We start from the raw sequence: 20,943 nt of genomic DNA, 5'->3' as shown, positions 1-20,943 counted from the left end.
TAGCACCTCCTTTTCTCCCTGTGGACTAGAATATCCATACTTTTTATTTCCTCTATCAGATCTTTTTTAGCTTTACAGCATTCTTTGTTATACCATGAGTGGCCTTGGGAGGATAGATCTGATGTCCCCTTTTTGGAAGGCTTTAAGATTTTAGTTAGTATTTGTCTACCATATTATCATGCATCTACATGATTGGGATCTCCTTTATTGGCAGATTGATGTATGGGGAGACGATTTCTAGATCTTTTTTTTTTTTAAATCTTTATTGACATGAAGGCATCAGTGACATATACAGTATTGCAAATCGGATTCAACTTGGTTCTGTGTAATATTAGACCGGTAATGCAGTATGGTAGTGCGTAGTTTAGCATGTAGTAAATGCAGTCCCAACAGGTACATGGATTTGTAGCAGTAAGTGTCTTCAGTACAGTAGTTGGAACGTTACCAATCTGTCTCATTTATACATAAGGTATACCCCCTCTAACCCTCAATATCATGTTCAACAATGCGTGAAAGGTTTTAAGATAATAATAAAGAAAAGAAAAGAAAATCTAACTATTTCTCATCATGTGTAGTATGTCTTCTGCACACTTCAACATTTATCAGCCATTCCTTTTAATTCCAATTCGGTACATGGTTAAGCCACAATCGTGTGACAGCCCGGTGCATGAAGAACTAAACTCCCACCCTTCTAGTCATCCTCCCCCTCAGAATCTAGATCTTCGTTTTCTGGCAAGGGTTCACAGATTTCTCCTCTATAAGTGTTCCAGGGAGCCCAAATCTTGTTCCATTTCCGGGGGCAAGCCCTAAGCACATACACCGCCCTTTCCGTTACCATCAACAAGTCCATATTTTTGGCCCATCGAGCCGCTGTAGGTAGCTCTGGAACACCCCATTTTTGTGCAATGCCCCTCTTGGCTACTGTAATGGCTAGCGTGACCCACAACAGTCCATACCTGTCCAAATCATTGGGGTCCCAAATGTTCAACAGACACTTCCGAGGTTCAGGCAGGACAGATATCTTAAGTGCTTGAGAGACAGTGCGCATAATTTGTTTCCAGTATTCTTGTATCAGCGGGCATTCCCATAGGGTGTGATACAGATTCCCTTCCTTCCCGCATCCCCTGAGGCAGAATGGGTGTGGTGTCCTTTGTATCCTGTGAAGTAATGTTCTAGTGTAGTAAACTCGGTGCAGAATTTTGAGTTGTACTAATCTGAATTTCGCCGATATGCCTACTTCCCTCGGTGAGGCAAGCGCTTCATTCCATTCTGATTCATCAACCTCTCCTATTTCCCTTACCCATTTCTCCTTAAGGTGTAATGTGGGGTCTGCCAGGTTGTTGACTAACTTTTTATATGTAAGAGAAGTTGCACTCTGCGGCATGAAATCCGTCAGTAGTCTATCTTCTAGTGGTGAAGACTCTGGTAGATCAGTGTCTGGTGGAATTGCTTGGAGTAGTGCGTGGCGTATCTGTACGTACCTGAACGTCTCGTTGGGGCCCATTTCTAGATCTTTTTAACAGTATTTTCATTCCCTAATACTACGGACCATTTAAGTGCTCTACGATTATTTGACAGCACAGGCTCAATTGGAATATGTGTAAAACCACTTCTCTCTGGGGAAATTAACTGAAAAAGGGAAGCAGAGAGCGTCAAACACAAGGGGTAATGATCGCTCTCCATGCGATCTTCAACTACAAAATAAAATATCAGGACTTAACTCAGTAGAGTGTATTTTTCCAGAGACAAAATGGCTTTGCCACAGTTCAGGTTTCCCATAGAGTGGGAAGTACACATTCATCTTAAACCAATGGATCATAGGGAAGAGAAATTGTAGGTAAAGGGGGAGCCTATGAGTTAAAGTGTAAGTCTTGGAAAACTGAGTGCCAGGGAGAGAAGTGGCCAGTTTTCAAGGATAAATTCGCGGCTGGAGGGGTGTTGTTTCATTCTTTTCATAAATGTAATGGCATTAAGGGACCTTCCTCAGGTCCCTTTCACTGAATGACTATGTGTGTGGAATCTCTTTCATCTCTAACGGAAACTTGTGTGGAATGAAGCAAATTATGCACAAGCACTCTAGTCAAGTGATCCACTTCATAAATAGGGATGTAACAGATTTTGGGCCCCAGAAAGCAGGGTCACACTCCACCTGTCTTTTCTTTGTTTTTGTCAGAGTGGAAATGTAAGGTGAGCTTCAATTTACTTCAAGGTAAATTCAGGTGCCACTGTCCCAGTCAGAATATACGTTTTTCTCTGGCTTGTACTGGCACGTTACTACGCAAGCTTCCAGTGGCGGCTCCTCCATTATGGCGGAGGAGCGTTGCCCCACTGCTTCCTCGCAGTGTGAGAAGCAGAAACATAAAATGGTAATAACTTTCAGTAATTACCATTTTATGTTTTTTGTTTGTTGCCGGCGGCCTGGTGGATGGGTCTGCTCTGCTTATGGAGCAGGGCAGGGGAGGAGTGGTTGACCCTCTTGGGCTGCCCAAACCAGTCATGCGCACTCCCCTGTTCGCAATGCACCCTCATCTGAATAAGCAGGCACTCTTTAGGAAGGAACAACGTTGGATTTTCCGCCTGTCATGTGACAGGAACAGACTCAATGAGGCTATCCTGTGGAGTGGAGTCAACAGGTTACTTTGACCTCACCCTCACTCAGCCCTATTGACATCCTTGTGGCCACGCCAACGATTCCTGTGAACACCCCATGATATGGAGCAGCTCAGGTCAGCCATAGCACCTTCGGTCAGCTACACCTTTCCTCTGGACACCCTCTGTGATACATGGTTATCATGCTGGCCTGACTGCTCCAGCTCACTTATTGGTTCCAATTAACTTGCCCAGCGATTTGCCTCACACAGTGAGGCATTTGGACATAGATTTGTTTCAGTTAGTGACCCCATGCTATGCATGTTGTAACATCTGACTTTGTCTTTGCATGCCTGCAATATCTGCCCACCGGCTGTCGACCAGCCCACTACTATGATGGACGGCCACGAGGATACGCATGCAAATATTCCTTACTGTATGCCCAGTTCTTTACACCAATAAGCTGGCCATATGTTTTACCTTATTTCTCTCAGTCAGAGAGCCCCGCCCCGTTCATTACGGCTGCAAAACCTGCCCAGCCTAATACTATGTTTGAGCAGGAACCTTGAATAGGTATGACAATATCCCTGAATGCCCTGAGGATCTGCCCAGATCTTGATGCTGTGCCATTACACATTAGGATGATGCAGCCATCTGAAATCATTCCCCTCACTCCAGATGGCCGCTGCCCGCTTCCAACATGATCCGACTACACCAGAGCACTTGGCTGCTTCCTGCACTCGCATGGAGAGCAGCTGCTTCCCTGGTACTTAAACCGGACTAGCACACACCCCTGCTCTAACTCTTCCGAGCTGGCGGAGTGAGGGGTAGGTTCTCAGCACCGGTTCCCAGCTGAACTGTAAGTATGACCACTCACTTGGGGGCTCTACTCTACGCCCACACGGCATACGCCCATTTTTGACAATACCTATTGCTCTACTTAACCTTGGCAATATTTTCATTTGATTTTGACTGGCAGGAGGTTAACTTTGGTAATGTACATCCTCTGCCTGCCACTCGATGGAGCCTGAACGTAACCGAATTCGGGTGAGTTTCTGGCTGCAATCATTTGACGGTGGTTGGTTACCACCACCTTCACCGTAGCACCATGATATGTGTCATGTTTGCCACATTTTGCTTCTTTCGATGCTATCCGGCTACACACCTTTAAGTTGCACTAATCATGAGAGAACTCAGAAAAAGGATGAGAACATCCCCTCACTATCCACACTGACTAGTGACTCAGCTCACTCACCTGTCTGTGGTGGAGAGTGGTCCCTTTCAGACCAAAGTGCTAAACTGCCAATCAGAGAGACAGGTCTAAAATACATAGGCACCAATTTACAATAATTTTAGGGGTTGTAGAAGTGACATCAGGCACCCTTTGACGTTGGATAAAATCAGTCGGTTGAGCCGTTAACCATCATTAGATCATTGGAATGTTGGGAGCTCCATTGAAATCAATGGAGTGTTCTGGGATTCTAATGGCCGGTAGAAGTCCGGAGCTCCAACATTCCAATGTTTGTTCACAGCTGTTGCTGTGAACAAAGGCCTCAGGGAGCCCAAGGGGATTTCATACCCCTTGGGCTCAGTGAGGCCTTTGTTTTACAAATTTGAACAATATGTCCTTTAGGGGATGAATGTTCAAAAAGCCTTAGAGCCCTCCACAGAGGGCTCTACCGGCTATTAAAGGCCTGCTCCCTTTTTAAAGCCCCTCGCCTTCTGCTCGGGCCTTTAACTCTGGAGTGTGCCGTTAATGGCTGGTAGAGCCTGCAACAGGGGGCTCTAAGGCTATATATTTTACCGTGAACAGCCTCTTATTTTCCTGCGGAAGCAGAGCTCAGAATGAAAACTGCAGAATATGTAGGATTTTTAGAACACAGTTTACTTTTTGTTTCTAATAGCTGCTTTCATGATCACTTAGAGTAGGTGTGGCATGGCTAATACCAAGTGTACCAAAGAGAAAGCCAGGGGAGCAGCTGCTTCCACAGGGTACTCACAATTGACTCCCTTGCTTAAAAAGCTCAGTCAGAGCCGGAATACAGAGGACTGCAGTTAGAGTTTGGCAGATGTGTTACTTTGTCACAAATGTGACAGATACCCTGTCTACCTTATTACAGGTGCCGCAGGATATGAGGTACTTGTAATAAGATGTACTTGATAGCCTACCTGTTTGTGGTAGAGTAACCAGTCCAGACTCTAAATCAGGCCACAGCCTGAAACTTAAGCCACTGTGTGTATCTTTCAGGTAACTTAGCTCTCCCAACCGTGTAATTTATGAAACTGGGTAAGGTAACAGTAGTGTATCAAGAAAGAGGTTGAATAAACTCCACCACAGTGATAGGTTTAATCGATTGACTTGTGAGTCGTTTAGCTTACCCTGGCAAGTCTTTCAATTCTGCGCAGAAAAGGACCAAAGAAGCCGACGAATCTGTGGACATGAAGAGCTGGATGGTCTCTGAATAGTGGCACTCTGACTACACAAGACCAACTCAACTGAGACTAGAACATAATTTACAACTGATGGAACAATGTGGAAAAGCAAATACCGCAAGCTTTAAACAATTGACTAAACCACTGGAAATTAACATAGCTTCCCCTGACTCTTCAAGCGCATGCATTTTGTAGGTTTTGGGGAAAATATTGGGTCCCAGCTTCTATGTAGTTATTTGTCCATCATAGTCGTGCGGAAGCTGGGAAGACCTGCCTTTAGATGCCTTTTTTCATAATTTCACCTTGTAGCGATTACAAAAAAAGGACCTTTTTATAGCTGTTCCTATGCTGTGCATGAATGCAACACCACAGTGACTATATAAGATACACACAAGCGTAGGCAAAGCCAACACCATCAGAAAACAAGCATTAGCAAAGTGAGACAGATGAGCTTTGCTAATGCTTGTTTTTGAGTGTCAGCTCAATAGTTAGCCATTTAGGCGTGGCCATCTTTAGTAGCTCATATGTAAATTGCGGTTGTTGATCTGCTCATGATTTCTTTGAAACATTGGCACAATACTGGAGCATCTGCAAGTCTTTTGTCAACTCGTCTTCATGTTTGTTTTTTTGTTGCCGTTTTATAAAGCGCAAACTCTACCCTAAGGTATCAGAGCGCTTTACATGAGCATCAGTTGCATCACAGATGGACACATTCATTTTTAAGTCGAGCCTGGGCAGCGCCTGCGCTGCTGCGAGGCATGCAGTAGTGGAGTATGGCTTTGAAGCCCCGCCCATATTTTTTAATTGGCTTGTGTCGTTGTCCTTCGTAAACACTGGCTTCGGAGTCGCTATTAGGCTTGTTAGTCCCTCCTTGGTACCGCCTTGTCTGCATTTGATACCTCCCATAATGACTAGACCTTTTACTGGTGTTGTTACATGGTCTTCTTTAAAGGTCGGTGAGCACTATTTTATTTAATGCTCTTCCCCTATTTCACCAACTACCTTGCAGCACGCCGCCTGCTTTTATTTTAATTTTTACTAATGGTGGTCTGCTTTAATTATAGCGGCCGCTTTTTAAACTGTATTTAGCAGCCATGATTACTTATTTATTTTGTTAACTAGCACCCATACGGTGCGTTCACATTTATGGTTTCTTTACACAAATCGCATCTAAAGAAAGGTGTGCTGTTGACATTAAAGTGAAAGTGCGGCATGGGCGCTTTTACAAAAAAAAAACATGTTTGCCACCTTGATAAAACAGATGCTTTTTTTTGTCAAAGCCCCCATGCCCCGGTTTCACTTTAATGTTGGTCACACCCCTTTCTTTAGACGCGGCTTGTCTAAAGAAAGGGGTGCAGCCTCCATAAATGTGAAAGCGCCGTATAGGCGCTAATAAAACAAATATTTGCAATGCAATAGGTTTCGCATTTGCTAGAGTTTAAGATACTGCATTACCAATAGCTTAAACTCTCATTAATGCAAGACCTATTGCATTGCAAATGCTTGTATTTTTTAGGCATGGGTGATTAAGTGATTTGTCCAGAATCACAGGATGCTTGACCCTCCGGCAGGAGTCGAACCTGATTTCCCAGCTTCAAAGTCGTCCTCCCTTGCTGTTAAGTCACACCCTCTTCAAAAGGCAGTACCCTACTCGCCCATTCACTATATCTGGATTTGCTCAGCTCACTTCTCTTTTATCCTGAAACTCACCACATTTTTTATCCCAAGAATAGACCTTCCTCTCTGAAGCAAGCTGAGGAGCTACCCCTTTCAATATAATCACTAAACTGCACACTGCACGCACAGGGCACTGATCCTAAAATGCAAATTTCTTTTAACGGTAGGATTGTGTGCAAAATATTCTTAATAGAAAGTTTCACACGCAACCACACCTTTTTCTTATGATCTCACAAAAAACAAAAACACTTTAAAAGCTGTCTAATCTTTTTTTCCTCTGACATACATTTCAGATGCATTTAAACTATAGTGCAACTGACGCATTTACCAAAGGAGTCTTCTTCTGAAAATCCAACTCACCACCCAGCACGTTTATTATACGACTGTTGTGCCCTAAAGAAGTGCCTGCAAATTCTAAAATCTCTTATATTTTGGCTGGCAGCAGCAGAGACAACAGAACCATGAGCGAGCATACCCTGCCCTTGGGCACACAAATGTAATACTTGTCTAAAAGGTGCCTAACTAGATCTGAGGCCAAGAGCAACATTTTAAACTAACAATGTATCTGGCAGAAGAAGGGTGGCAGCGTGACAGGTTACTACATCGAATAATATTAACACAACCACCATAAACATAATACTTACTTATTTTCTATATAGTGCTTAATACTCCACGTTTGCGGTTTCTAAGTGCTGTAAATATCAGGTGTTAATCTAACCCACTTTTATGATTCTTAGTTTATCAACCTCGACAGAGTGGAGGGCTGAGTTGGCCCCGCTAGGATTAGACCTCGTGACTTGCAAGTCAGTCCCAATGTTAATAAGGAGCACTTGACTTACCACGACTTGTTGAGAGCGTACATTGACATCTACGTCTGCCCATCTTTAACCCTTGAATATTTTGCGTTTTTGGTACCCTTAATTTTGGACGCCCTCGGTGCTTGTGGCCTACATAGCGCCCTAGTCCCTGTGTGCTTCTGTTTAACTGGTTGGCTGCTGGAGTGTATGCTCACCCACGTGCCTGGGATATGTCTTTTCAACTTGGCCTGTGGTCACGGGCGTAGCTTCAGGTGGGTCATTGTGGTGTTACACCCCCATAATAAATGTATTTTCTGATAAATAGTTGGGTTGACGCACATCCTCTTCAGATGTTGCTGAGTCAGAGGTCTCCAGATGGATGCTGGAGGAGACAAGAGTTTGTGCGGATTTCCAGCTCCCAGATATTTTCATCATGCACCTTGGTTAGGGAGACCAGAACTTTAAAGCCAAAAACCGGGACATGTCACGAAAATAGAAGAAGGACTACAGTTTTACTTCAAGCGATTGCACAGAATGACAGCGCTCCTCAGCAGAGAATTACAGAACAGACAGTTACAACATACATAACATGCAATTTTTAAACCCAGTAGCTTGCAAGTTAATTAAATTGCTTTCTTGAAACAACTGCTAACTATCCCTGCTTTATAAAGAATAAAAAGCAGCTCCCACAGTTTCAGTCGCCCCTCTCTAAAATCCGGGGCAGAAGCTATATTTCCTGAAATCTGCCGGGACAGCAGGTGAAAAACCGGGACCGTCCGGGCAAATCCGGGACGCCTGGTCACCCCAGCATTGGTGGTAATGACTTGGTAAAATGAGGACACAAACACTGAGGGAATCTATTGGACAGGAGTTTGCTTGGCTTGGTCAGGCTTTCCTGGGTGCTTCCATCACATGGTCCCACATGATACCTCACCGCAAGTGGGGCAGGGACATAAAGTCCAGAGTCATCAACGTGTCTGTCAGGAGAATCCACTCTGAGATTTCAAAATTATGCCTGGGTCCCGGACACTTAAGGAACATTCCCCATAAGTTGGTCAGGGGTGACAACATGTTTCTCCAAGATGGGGTTCATTTATCTGATGCAGGAATGGACCTATTCATTGAAAAAGTACCTCCAATATTGCTTCACAACATCAGAGGGGCTCGCCATTATTCTAACCAGCTTGGGGCATGGACTGACGGTTCATCAGTGTAGGGCAAGGGGCCACAGCTCCTAGTCACACTTCATGTTGTTCCTGTGACAAGGGCACAGAGAGTTGGGGCCACCCCTCAGGGATACAGGTGGTTTCATCTATGTGGTCCAAGGGTTGCCAAGTGCTTAGAGTTGGGATGTGGTCAAGCAGGACCTCATTGTAAATACGGTATGCTCACTGTAGAAGTTAGGTACAATTCAATGTGTGCATCAACTTGATTAATATTTTTTCCTAACTGTGTTGTATTTCATAATGCTGTTTGATGTAATCTCTTGTGGTTTTGATTGACATTTTACTTGACACTTTATTATGTTTGCGTTATGTTGTATTTTACCTTCACTTTAAAAAACATGACCTGTTACCCTTGACAAACCTCTGGTTAAGAACTTGTCATTGATGTATTTGCCTAGGGGGATTGTGATCCAGACTGGTGGTCTCAGGGACCTATTTTTCCTCATCAGACTTTGACCCAGAGTAAGAAAATGAAAAACACACAAGTGGGAAAGGAGAAAGAGAATGATGGAGAAACCTGTGACAAAGGAAGGAAGTAGGAACCGCTGCAAGTGATAACAAGGGGCAGGGAGTGTCTGGAGGTGTAATGTAAATGTAAATGTAAATGTCATGGTACTTATAGAGCGCACTGTCACCAGACGGTCACCTTGCGGTGTCGCCTATTCAGCTTCCTGGCGCTGATACTCATACCACTGTGGAACCCCTCCTGGCTTCCCTGTGAAGTGTCCACTCCTGGGCACCCCCAGGGTGAAGCCAGACATCCTTAGCGCTGTTGGGGCCAAGCAAGCTATTGCCCAGAGTTGCAGCATGGGGCCCGTGATTAGAATAGGCACAGAGGCGAGAATTAACAGGTCTGAGGAAATTGAGCCTGAGACCCCGCCAAGGTGGGAATCGAACCCTGGTCCCTGGCCAGAACTCTGCATCAGGGTCTGCCGCTCTAACCATTGAGCCACACTCCTCCATGGATTAAAGAGGTATTTTACATGCCAACGTTCAATAATGCCAGTCACAGGCTGCCGAGAAAATTGTGGGCCATGACACCAAGGGGCATATTTACAGTAAAGTGGCGAAGCGTGTCGGTAAGCCAAGAAGGCTAACGGCACGCTTTGTCACTTTAGAAACGCAGGGCTGCACCATATTTACTAGAATATGGTGCAGCCCTGCATTTCCCCCTGCGCTGGCGCTAACTTTAGCTTCCTAGTGCCAACGCAGGCAGCCTTGCACCATAACACAAGGGTGCCTGTGTTGAGGGGAAGATTGTTTATGTGCAGAAAAGTGTCCCTTCCTGCACATAAACAATCTTTTTTTTTAAAAAATCAGTTTTGCAACTTCTATGTGTGCTACATTAAGCAGCACACATAGACGTTACAAAACAGCATCTAAAGATTGTTTATGTGAAGGGAGGGGCACCTTCATGCACATAAGCAATCTTCCCCTCAACACAGCCCCCCTTGCAAGGGTGCCTGCTTTTGGCACTAGGCAGCTTAATTTAGTGCCAGCGTAGGGGAAAACGCAGGGCTGCATCATATTCTAGTAAATATGGTGCAGCCCTGGGTTTCTAAAGTGACAAAGCGTGTGATTAGCCTTCTTGGCTTAACGACACACTTCGTCACTTTCTTGTAAATATTCCCCATATTCTTTTACAAATTAATGCAGGCTTGCCTCACCTATGCACAAACAGGGTTGGACTGGCCGTAGCGGGCGCCGGTTGTTTTCCCGGTGGGCCGGAAGGGTCGGGCCGGTTTTCGAGAGGTGGGGGCCTTTTAGTTACTGTGTTGGTTTTGCAGCTCCAATATCGGTCCTCTGTAACAAGAGTAGCAGCAGTGTTTCCCACCAGCTAGCCCCCGCCCCCACCACGTGCCCGGTCCAACTTGATTGCCAGGGCTGGTTTACGTTCTCAGTCCAACCGTGTGAAGGTGTTTTATACAAACACAGGAGACAAGGGGGTTTCCACATGTCGTGTCTTTTAATCTAAAATCACCCAATGCATTTCAGGATTAACCCTTCTTCGGGGGTATCTACAATGCAAATAATAAAACAGTTCATGTGTAAAACCATCATAATTGTTACTCATTCAATGAACAATTCAACTAAAATTGCACCATTTATGACAACACAGAGTATTTCCCATTAAATAATATAGCCATGTTGCAGTTATTACCATTTATATCATACCGTTAATTTGGCCTATCATAAAAGAAGTAATCTCAACTGTGAAACGCGCACATCAATATACACTGCCACACTTCCCGCCCTCCACCTCATCCTTTGCTTGGTGCAATCTCCTTAACAGTATGAGCCTAGTGCATATAGACGTTCGATTCCCTGCATTTCTGAAGCAAAAGGTAAGTAAACACCTAAAAAAATCAATAACTATGCTTAATAAAATCGTGATTCATTTTTGTACTAAACATGGTGGAGTATTGTACCACAGGTAGGTATCATTAATGCTTGAAAACGCAATAAACGACAATTCTGCAGGTACTTTTCCTCCCAAAATCAGAGGCCAGGACCTCTTGCGCAAAGTTTCTCTTTAATAGATTGGATGCACTTCTTTTTATTATTATTGATTTCCTTTGTATTGACCCTGCTAGGCCCCATACATTGTCCACTTGCCACCATGGTGCAGGTGCAGGCCAATAAAGTAATCAAGCGATTAGACGCGACAACCAGTTGTAATGACATTACCTTTCCCCCTCCCAGAGACACGGGTAATCCCATCAGCTGCAACAACTCTGGTGGAGGGGGGAGGGGGGCTTCCGCATTTGATACTAAAATAGGCAGTTTTAAGTAACACCCTATCCTGTAGCAAAGGTATTATTATTAGCTTTTGGTTTATAAACAGGTTTCATTCCTTGCCAATAGCTAATACTAAACTATTTAAAATATAAAAACCTTTATTTAAAATAAGCGCGCGGGGAAGCTGAAAGTTTATATAATAGAACTCTCCTTGCCTGCAAGTATGTTATTAGAATGACTTCCTCTGGACATTTGACCTGTTTTCTGTGAATGGCTGATGCCTTAGGCATTCACACAGCAGAGTGCCTGATCAGCATTTTAAGTGGTTTACCCTTTCAGTATAGCGTTGTTTTAGAGGCAAAACAGGACTTACTGGTCGTTTTTCAGTAAACAGACTACTTCGCAGACAGTGGTTGGATCTATCACATATCCCTGCATTGCCAAAAGAGTGCCTTGTCTGCCTTGCTTTGTGCAAAGTGGGCTCATCAGGTTCTATGCACATTAAGTAATTACCAGAGAAAGCGAGGCAGCCATGTAGAACAAGCATTTACAATACAACTTTTCAAAAGTTAGAGCTATTGGCATTGTAAATGACAACATTTTTATTTATGTGTTGGTTTTGAAAACAGATAAATATATGGCATTGTCATTTACAATGGCAATAGCTTAAACTATCGCAAATGCGAGACCTATTGCATTTGCATTGCAATAGGTCGCGTATTTACAAGAGTTTGAACTATTGCAAATAACGTGTTTTATTTATTTATTTTTCAAAAACCAAAACATAAATAAAATGTCTCACACTGCTGTCTCCCTCACACTGCTGTCTCTCCCTAGAACACACACATGCTGTCTCCCATACTGCTGTCTCTCTCACACACACTGCTGTTTCTCGCACACTGCTGTCTTTCTTACACACAATGCTGTCTCTCACACACACTGCTGTCTCTCACACTGCAGGTGTGGGTTGTGGGATGTGGGTTTCCAGCTCATATCTGGAGGGTGGGAGCTGCTGCGTTTCATGGGTATTTTTTTTTTTACATACTCCCCAGGGCATTAGTGGTAGTTTCAGAAGCTTTTGTTTTGGGGGGATGGATGTTGGGGGTCAGATCTCAGCCCAAAACCCGACCCCTCTTCATGACCTTGTGCCCTCATGCCTCGTAAACGCAATTGGCTTATGATTTTGTCCCCGGCACAGTATACTGTATACCAAAACATTTCATAACATATAGATTAACATAGCAAATCATGGCATAGACTATACCAGATGACAGCATGATATACACCATAACATACAGCGTAGAGCAGAACAACACAACACAGGGCAGCAGAGCATAGCACACATTAATATATAACAAACATATGATCGCATATAGCATCCAATAGCAAAGCAAAACATATAACATATCAGAACACAGCACGATGTGCACCATGGCATACAGCGCAGCGCGTGACACCACATAACATACACATGGCAGAATATAATAAAGCGTATCATCATATACCAAAGTATAACTCCACACCCACTTCACTTGAGTGTAGCGCTTTATGAAGGGAAGTGCTACTGGTTAAACTGGAGACTGCCGGACCATAAGTACTGGGTGCAAAACACAGACCCACAACTTAACTGAACTGTGAAGTGTGAGGCTACCCGTCCCATGCGCATGTCACCTCATCTGGGCACCGGGCTGCATGTGCCTCGAATCCCCATCTACCAAGCGCTATACGTGCCTGAATCCGTGATAGCTCAAAGTGTGTACACAAGAAGACACATTCATCCATTGACTGTACCTTGGCAGTTATCTTTTGCACCCTGTCATCCCCCAGAGCCCACACCAAAGTAAAATTTCCCAGAGACAACGCCCACCAACGTTCTATGCATCCAGACCCAAGTCCAACCACTGACCCGTCATCTCGGCAATATGGAACTCTCTCTCCTGCACTCCGCTGGGCGCCCCCCATGACCAACAGCCCAGCAATCCACAATCCAGCTCCCGCACCACGCCTCTAGTCCTCACTCACCATCTAGTGCCATCCACACAACATGTTGTGCTCTGTATGCAATCAGCCCTCTCCATCTGTTCACTTTGCATAGACGCCCGTCTGCACCCTATCACCCCCGTCCCCTCCCGAGCACCCACCTCCCTCCAAACAGCGCCCCCAACCCCCGCAGACCGATGCACACCTCGCAACACCCCTCCAGCAAACCGGACACCCTCCGCGTCCCGCACGCCCACCCGAATGCCCACTGAACCACCTGGCCCGCCTCACCCACCAACAAACCCGCCAGAAATCGACCCCGCCTCTTGCCCCCGACAAACGATGCACAATCCCTTCCACTGGCAAACACCGATGCGGCCCAGTCAAACGGGCTTTGCAGGCTGAGCGCCTCAACCATGATCCAACATTTCAATGTGTTTTCGCAACGAAAACAGAGATATGGGCCACTAATCAAAACCCTTCCCCAAACCGAACACCGGGATCAGTCCTCGCCCGAACATCTCCCGTCCCGAGCAAAGACCGCACACATCAGAGGAGGCATGCATCCAGCCATCAACCTCCCCGCCGAAAAGCGCACCCGAGAATAAGGCATAGCCAATAGCACTACTCCGTTCCTTCCGCCACCCGCGACCCACATCCCCGACACCATGGACGATGTGCCATACCCCAGTTCCACTCACGCGTGTGTTTGTGTGTGTGTGTGGGGGGGGGGTACCAGTTGCGTAAACTACAACCAGACTATGTGCGAGTCACCACCCAGCAGCACAACCAAGGCCGTATTCGAAAGCAACATCTTCACACCCCCAAAGTGCACTGCATCGACCCTGGGGGAGGTTGCTAGCCAGCAAACGTTCATTAGGACAATTACACTTGGAATGCGCCTGTGTCTACTGAATCCCAGGGGGCAAAATCTGCACGAAGGAATCGTGTTTTCGTCGCATCCTTCGTCCATGCCACCTTTATTATAAACAATGTGACGGAGATGGCGTGCAGTGACAGCTACCGTGCTGTCCTGTTATCGAGTATACTCGGCGAGAGGTCTGGATCCGGGTCCTGGAGAGAAGCACTTCCGGGTCCGGCTGCGGCCAATAGCAGCGCGGCCCTGGGTTGGGTAGGCGGGACAGCGCCTCACAGAGGATCCCCGGTTTATTTAATGCGATTTTATATAGCGCGAACATTACCCAAAGGTGTCCGAGCGTTTTACAAAAGAACCAGTTGCGATACATAAGTACTTAGGATTACATAAAAGATACAACCACAGAAAGAGCCTTCAAAAGAAAAAACAAGGTCATTTTGGGATTCGGGGGCGTGTTTGTGTGTTTTTCGTGCTCTCCCCTTCCCATTGGCTGGAAGGTAAAATTCGAGCCAATGGGATGAGGAGAGGGCGGGACTTAAAAAAGACCCAGAAACGCCCCTGAATCGCGTTTTGGCGGGGAAAGAGTGATTGACAGCCAATCTCTTCCAATGGCTAGCCTCCATTTATGGAGCTAGCCAATGGAAGACAAAGGCGGGACAAAGCCCCATACTGTAGGATCATAAGATTTCGCCTGCGCAAGCACTGCTGCGCAGTGCTATGGCCAGGCGAAACCTAAAAAGCTGCTTGTAGCCAATACAGAGGTAGTAGACGCTTCACCTGTGAAGGCCGGCCTCCCTCTCTCCTCCCATATTTGTACTCTTGGACCTTGGGGTCCAAACTCTGAAACCCCCCACTTCCTGCATCCCTGCTGTTGTGTTCCACTCTACTGTCTTCCTCTGAAGGTGTTCACTTCCTGTCCTTCTGGTGCCTTTGCCTGTCTCGTGATCTTTAACTGTCCCCAACCATGGCGTTCCATCAATGAGGCTACGCTGCACAGCATCTCAGTTTGTCAGCCGAGAATCCAGCATGGATCTCAGATGTCACCTGCTATCACTGTTTGTGCATACCAGCCCCCTAAAACCAGATGCCTGGCCACCACCATTACCGCTAACAGCACGCTGTGCAGCTAGAGCCATGGCAGCTCCTGCAAAGCCGGGGGAATCCAGCACCCATGCCCCTCCATGTGTGTGGGTCAGTGAGGTGGGAGCTCAGGTGCAATAAAAGTATTTTCATGGCACAGTCCTGGTTTCTATCCCTGGCTGTAAGATGTATACCACCTTCATATGTATGTAGACAGTTGGCTGTTGGTGACTATTGACATAGTTGGTGTCTACATGCATTCAGTGTGATCCAATGGCGACTAAACGCCTAAATACTGCATAACAACAGTCTGGGAGAATCCTTCCTACACCAAATGGCAAATTAAGTTGGCCACCCACATCTAATCACAGCGCATCCAATGCCAGCACACACGCTGCAACAACGGTCTACCTGCAGAAGATCCATCGACCATCAACACACCTACCGTTTATCCCCGTATCAACCAACTTTAAATAACCAGTCCCATACACAAAGCTCCTGTCTGTGATCTCTCCTCTCCCACTGCCCCAATCCTAATCCCTAATCACTGCATCTACCACCAACAAACCAATCTTTGATCACTGTCTGTACCTGCCTTAAATCTATCAACCATTATTTTCCAAGCAAGCTACCTGTGACTTTACCCTCTACCTCCAATTAACACATCAACCTGACCACATGTAGTTGCTGCATCCAACTCCAACGAGCCTACCTGTAACCTCTGACATTCTATTGAGTTTGCTTTCAGATCAAGCTGCTTGTAAGCACTACAGCTACCTCTTTCAATCTATTCTCCAACCAAATCATATATAACCCAAAATACGTCTCCATCCGAGCTACCAATCACCAAAAGGGCTATCACTGTAAAATGCACTTTCCATCTACCTCCACCAGATCTAAGGATGATTCCATTATCTTCTGTAAATCCACCCATCCAACACATCTAGGTGAGATTTAGTGAGGATATTAAATAGTTTTAGGTCATTGGCCATATATCTGTGCCGTTCGATCTGCCATGTCACCGTTCCATGAACAAGTCAAGCCATATTCCTCCGAGCAACCAATCAATCTTCGTAGTGGTACACACTTTCTTCGATTCTCGATAACACAGCTTCCAATCTAACTCTTACCAGTCTTCACCTAACTAATGGTCCTACAACCACATACTTTAATATGCTTATGGCATAGACATTTCCCAGTCTGCGTGAGGATCACTTATACAGCATGGGGTCAGAGACTCAACATGTCAATGTGAGATCTACCTCTCATCAACTTACTAGGAATCTGTTCATCTGTCGCAACAACGCACACGGAAACACAAACACACAGAAACACACGTAAAGCTTGCACGTGTTATCCCTGTTTCTTGTATGTGAGGGAAGCCTGTGCTACTTTTAGCCCTGAGGTTACTTTGTGCTGGAAGCTTGTAGTGAGGTTTTACTTGTTGTTCCATTGTGTGTGTATGTGAGCGAGGGGCCCCTTCAAATCCTATATCCGACAGATATTCATTGGTCTAGGGCTAAATGGGCCCCCTGAAGGGTTGATAGGGCCCTCGGCATTGCAGGGGCTGCAGTAGCCTCTCTTTCGCCCCTTATTAATGGACGCGTTTGAGTGTTTTTACACTTCTACTACCATTGCTCTTCCAGGCTACCTGAGTACTACAGTTTAACTCCAGTAGCTCTATACCTATCTTGGGCAATGCCTCAAAGGTTTCTACGGCCACACAGCACATTTATCGAAAGATTTTATCTAGTCGATTTATGCCCCAACAGCACTTTCATGGTCTGCCCTCGTCTCCTCAGGGTTACCCTGACACTACTGTGAATCTTCTCTAACTCTAAAGTTTTTAAATTCCCAGATACTAACTCAATTCTTCACCGCGCGTCCCCATAGCCGATGGTCACTCTTACTACAAACATTTCCAATCATGGCTCCCTGGCCATGGCTGCCAGATTCACTTTAAATATTGGTGCGGCCCTTGCCATATGCGCTACATCCAGTGGCATAAAGCAAAATGATGGGGCACCCCTGAAGAATGGGATGAGGGCCTTCTAAGGCTCCCATATTTTATAGATATTCATTGATCTTGGCCTGAATGGGGGCCTTCAGATAGGGCTGGGTGCCCTTGAAAAGGGTGGGGGGCCTGTGGCGACAGAGGCTTGTTTTACACCCCTTAGATACATTAGGGCCATATGAGTTGTGCGGCTCATGGGATGCTCTGACCCATGGGGACTAGGTCCAATTACAAAGGCCTGAGAATTACCACACTTCCCCGTTCCTAAAAACCATTAATAAATTACTATTTAAAAAATGTTTGTATACACCCAAACTAGTTCTGGGCACACGAGCTGCCCTATCTTGAACACAGAGAGCCGGCAACATATGTATGTGACTAGTAAACGTAGGCAATAGGAAAGCATAATACAATGCTAGCTGCCGTATAGTATATGTGCATGTAAATATATGTATAGCATACAATGTACTTGTTCAACCATGAATTTGACATTCATGCTTATCAGCAGAAGTGATGGATGTGAAGATACATGAGTCTAGATAAAAAAAAAACATACATGCATTTATAATCTTTTATTCATACCTCCCACGGAATAAAACAGACATTAGGGACCGTAAAGAATGTTTTAACAATCTATGCACCCTTCAGATATAATTATATGTCTACGCATGACGTCACATCAACAGAATTAATGATGCAGTGCAGTTTTCCATCAAGGGTTCTCAAAGGTTTATGATCATGTTTTATATTTATTAGTGCTTTGAAGTGGGATCCTTACCCAGAGAGCGCTGTACAAAAACAACAAGTACATTTCACATTATAACACAGGAATTCGGAAAGAACGTTTTAAAGTAAATTTACTTATTGTCCATGCACTGGTTTATTTTCCGCATATTAAAGAGTAGGTCAGCCTTCATCTTACACAAAGCTACAACACTGTGAATCAAAGGGGAGTTAAGCATGGTTGGTATATTTACAATAGTCTGTATTCAGAAAGTAAAATACATGTTTTAATTGTATTAATTGAAAGTAATAATGCAAACTGTTACAAAGTAAGGAAATCCAAAAGTAGTAAGCTCCAAGAAGCTTTATTGAAGTACAGGTTACAGAAGTATGATGTTGTAGCCAGGATGGTAAGTATCTCTGTAAGTAAGCCCCACCAGGAGCAGCCCTCCTAGCTGCTCAGCCTGCAGACACCAACTGATTCACTTCACCCAGTCAGCATTCCATGACATATACAACATTCTACACATACTCAGGCTGAACAACAAGGGGAATTAAGAGAACAGAGAAGGAGAGGAACATTCACCTTACTACACAAACTTTCCAATAAGTGTCAGGAGTGTCTTCACTTTCAGCAATATCCTTGTTTGCTTTGCATACCATAAACAGGCTAATTGCTAATGCAGCTAACATTAATAGGCCTTTGATGTCAGCAGGCAGTATCAGGCAATAGGGAACACAAAGAGAGGAATGGATGAGCAGAAAGGGAGAGCAGAGGGGATGAAAGAGCTTCCATTTGTCTGCGTGGACACTCCTGCGGGTTTCGGGTCACAATGCAGAGAGACTACAGCGTATAGCCCGCTCAGCCTACAGCAGATAAGACTACATTTAACCAGGGACATCTGAACAGCATTATAAGCCCCATCTTCGAGCTCCATCCCTCTAGCCGATAGGTCGCATCCATTACAAGAATCTGGGGACCCCCAGTGAATAATTATTAGAATCCGGTGATCCCCACTGGAAGCATAGGATACCGGCCTAAGCAATTTCGATTATTTAAACCATAAAACAATACACAAATGGTTAACTATGTTATGTAATTCACAAACACACACAAAAGTCACAATTTTAATAGGAAAGTTGGAGTTGTTCTAAATGATGGCAACTCATCGTCTAAACTTTATTCTATTTGATGCACGTGCACTGTCACACAAATCCATCTGTTGATACCAACTTCATTTTTTAGCTTCCCATTTCAAATTTCTTCCCATTTACAGAAAGTTTTACAATGTTCAGTTTTACAAGTTGCTTTTTGTCTTCACTTTATTAATCTGTTAGTATTATTTTTTGTATTCTAAACAGTCGCAGACCCCCTGCGTAGGCTTCGCAGACTCCCTGGGGTCCCCAGATCACAGGTTAATAACCACTGAAATAGGGAAATAAATACAACAAACTGTAAAAGGTTAAGAAAGGTCATATAAGATTAACTATGACCTAGTGCTTTGCCTCTCTATTGGTTTCCTAGAGGTTTCCATTGCTTCTGGTGAAGAAATGTCCTTTGGACACCATACATGGCCCGCCACAGTAGGGTTCAGGTATGAAGCCAAATGCAGAGAATTGGTCATTTTAGTAGATTTGTTTGTGTGTTTATCCACGAAGAGACTCATCTGAACACAGCCACAGTATCCACGTCTTGTAAAAACTAAAAAGGCACATCCAAACAATACTCTAGAAATACTTTATTCTGTCAAATGTTCCTTAGAGGCATAAAAGGCCCAAGGTTGGAAATTCCTCTAATTTGATCAAATTTCCCTTTGAAATAAACTGAACAGACAACTTCTATGGTATCTGTCATATTATGCTTGAGGCCTTGCAAAGGGTATGGAAAGTGCTATATACCTAATTGATACCTACTTAGAAACCATAATCCTGCAATCTAATAATGCCTAATCTCCTCCAACCTCTCTGTTAATTCCACCAACCTTGTGCATGAACACATCTACCCCCACTAATGAACACAAATAACCCTGTCGGTTAAATCTACACAAACATAATCGAGTAAATGCATGGGACGGTCTCCTTCAGTGCACAAGACTATTCCCAATAACCATCAACAATCAATAACCATTGGATTAACCACTAACCTCGGTTCCAGACCAGTGTTCTGCCTGGCATATAGAGCATCTGCACCTCAACAGAGGTAGAAAACACTATAGAAATACAATTAACCCCTTGCGTGCTCCCGTCGGCCAACGACAAACCCTTCAGAACGCACGCACAGCGGCGGAAAAACCGCTGCGGTTAAGGCGTTAAAGTACAATAGAAATACCCGCACAATGCAATCTGAACCCACATGCTGGTGGCACCACCAGTTGCAAACCAGAAAACACACAAGAATTCAATGTATGTCCAGTCAGGCGCAGTTGCAAATGTTAGATGTACTTTTTACAATATTAACAATGATCTGGAGTTCAGGGGTCAATTCCCTGTGAATCTTAACTCACCGCAGTGGACTGCTCAGCTCCATATGCATTGAATTCTTGCTGGTCTTCAAACTGCACATGCTTCCACTTCAATTCTACAAGGCAAATGCATTTTGTCAACAAAATGGAAGCACATGCACGTCAACAAGACATGTATATACACTAGGCCTCAGTCTGATAACAAGTGTTGAATATTAGCAGGATTCTGCACCACCTCTCTCATTGAGTGGTTGATTCTTTCCAAAGGGACATCTGGTGGCAGCTTTGAGCATTGCACTCACCTTACAGGGCCTTAGACAGAGTCATACATATCATGTCTCTCTGG

General features: G+C 44.7%; 1 protein-coding gene across 1 annotated transcript in view; it reads right to left on the bottom strand.

Annotated features, from left to right (window-relative positions):
* The window catches only part of LOC147659019 (A-kinase anchor protein 2-like), a 265,438-nt gene extending 244,729 nt beyond the window's left edge, over positions 1 to 20,709 (bottom strand). The window contains exon 1 of the mRNA XM_086952037.1: positions 20,640 to 20,709. The gene's annotated coding sequence lies outside the window, so the exon portion shown is untranslated. The remainder of the gene's footprint in view (positions 1 to 20,639) is intronic.
* Between the last annotated feature and the right edge of the window lie 234 nt (positions 20,710 to 20,943).

This window comes from Lissotriton vulgaris, unplaced genomic scaffold, assembly GCF_964263255.1.
Source record: "Lissotriton vulgaris unplaced genomic scaffold, aLisVul1.2 SCAFFOLD_1549, whole genome shotgun sequence".
Lineage (NCBI taxonomy): Eukaryota > Metazoa > Chordata > Amphibia > Caudata > Salamandridae > Lissotriton > Lissotriton vulgaris.
This window is presented reverse-complemented; position numbering and strand designations above follow the sequence as displayed.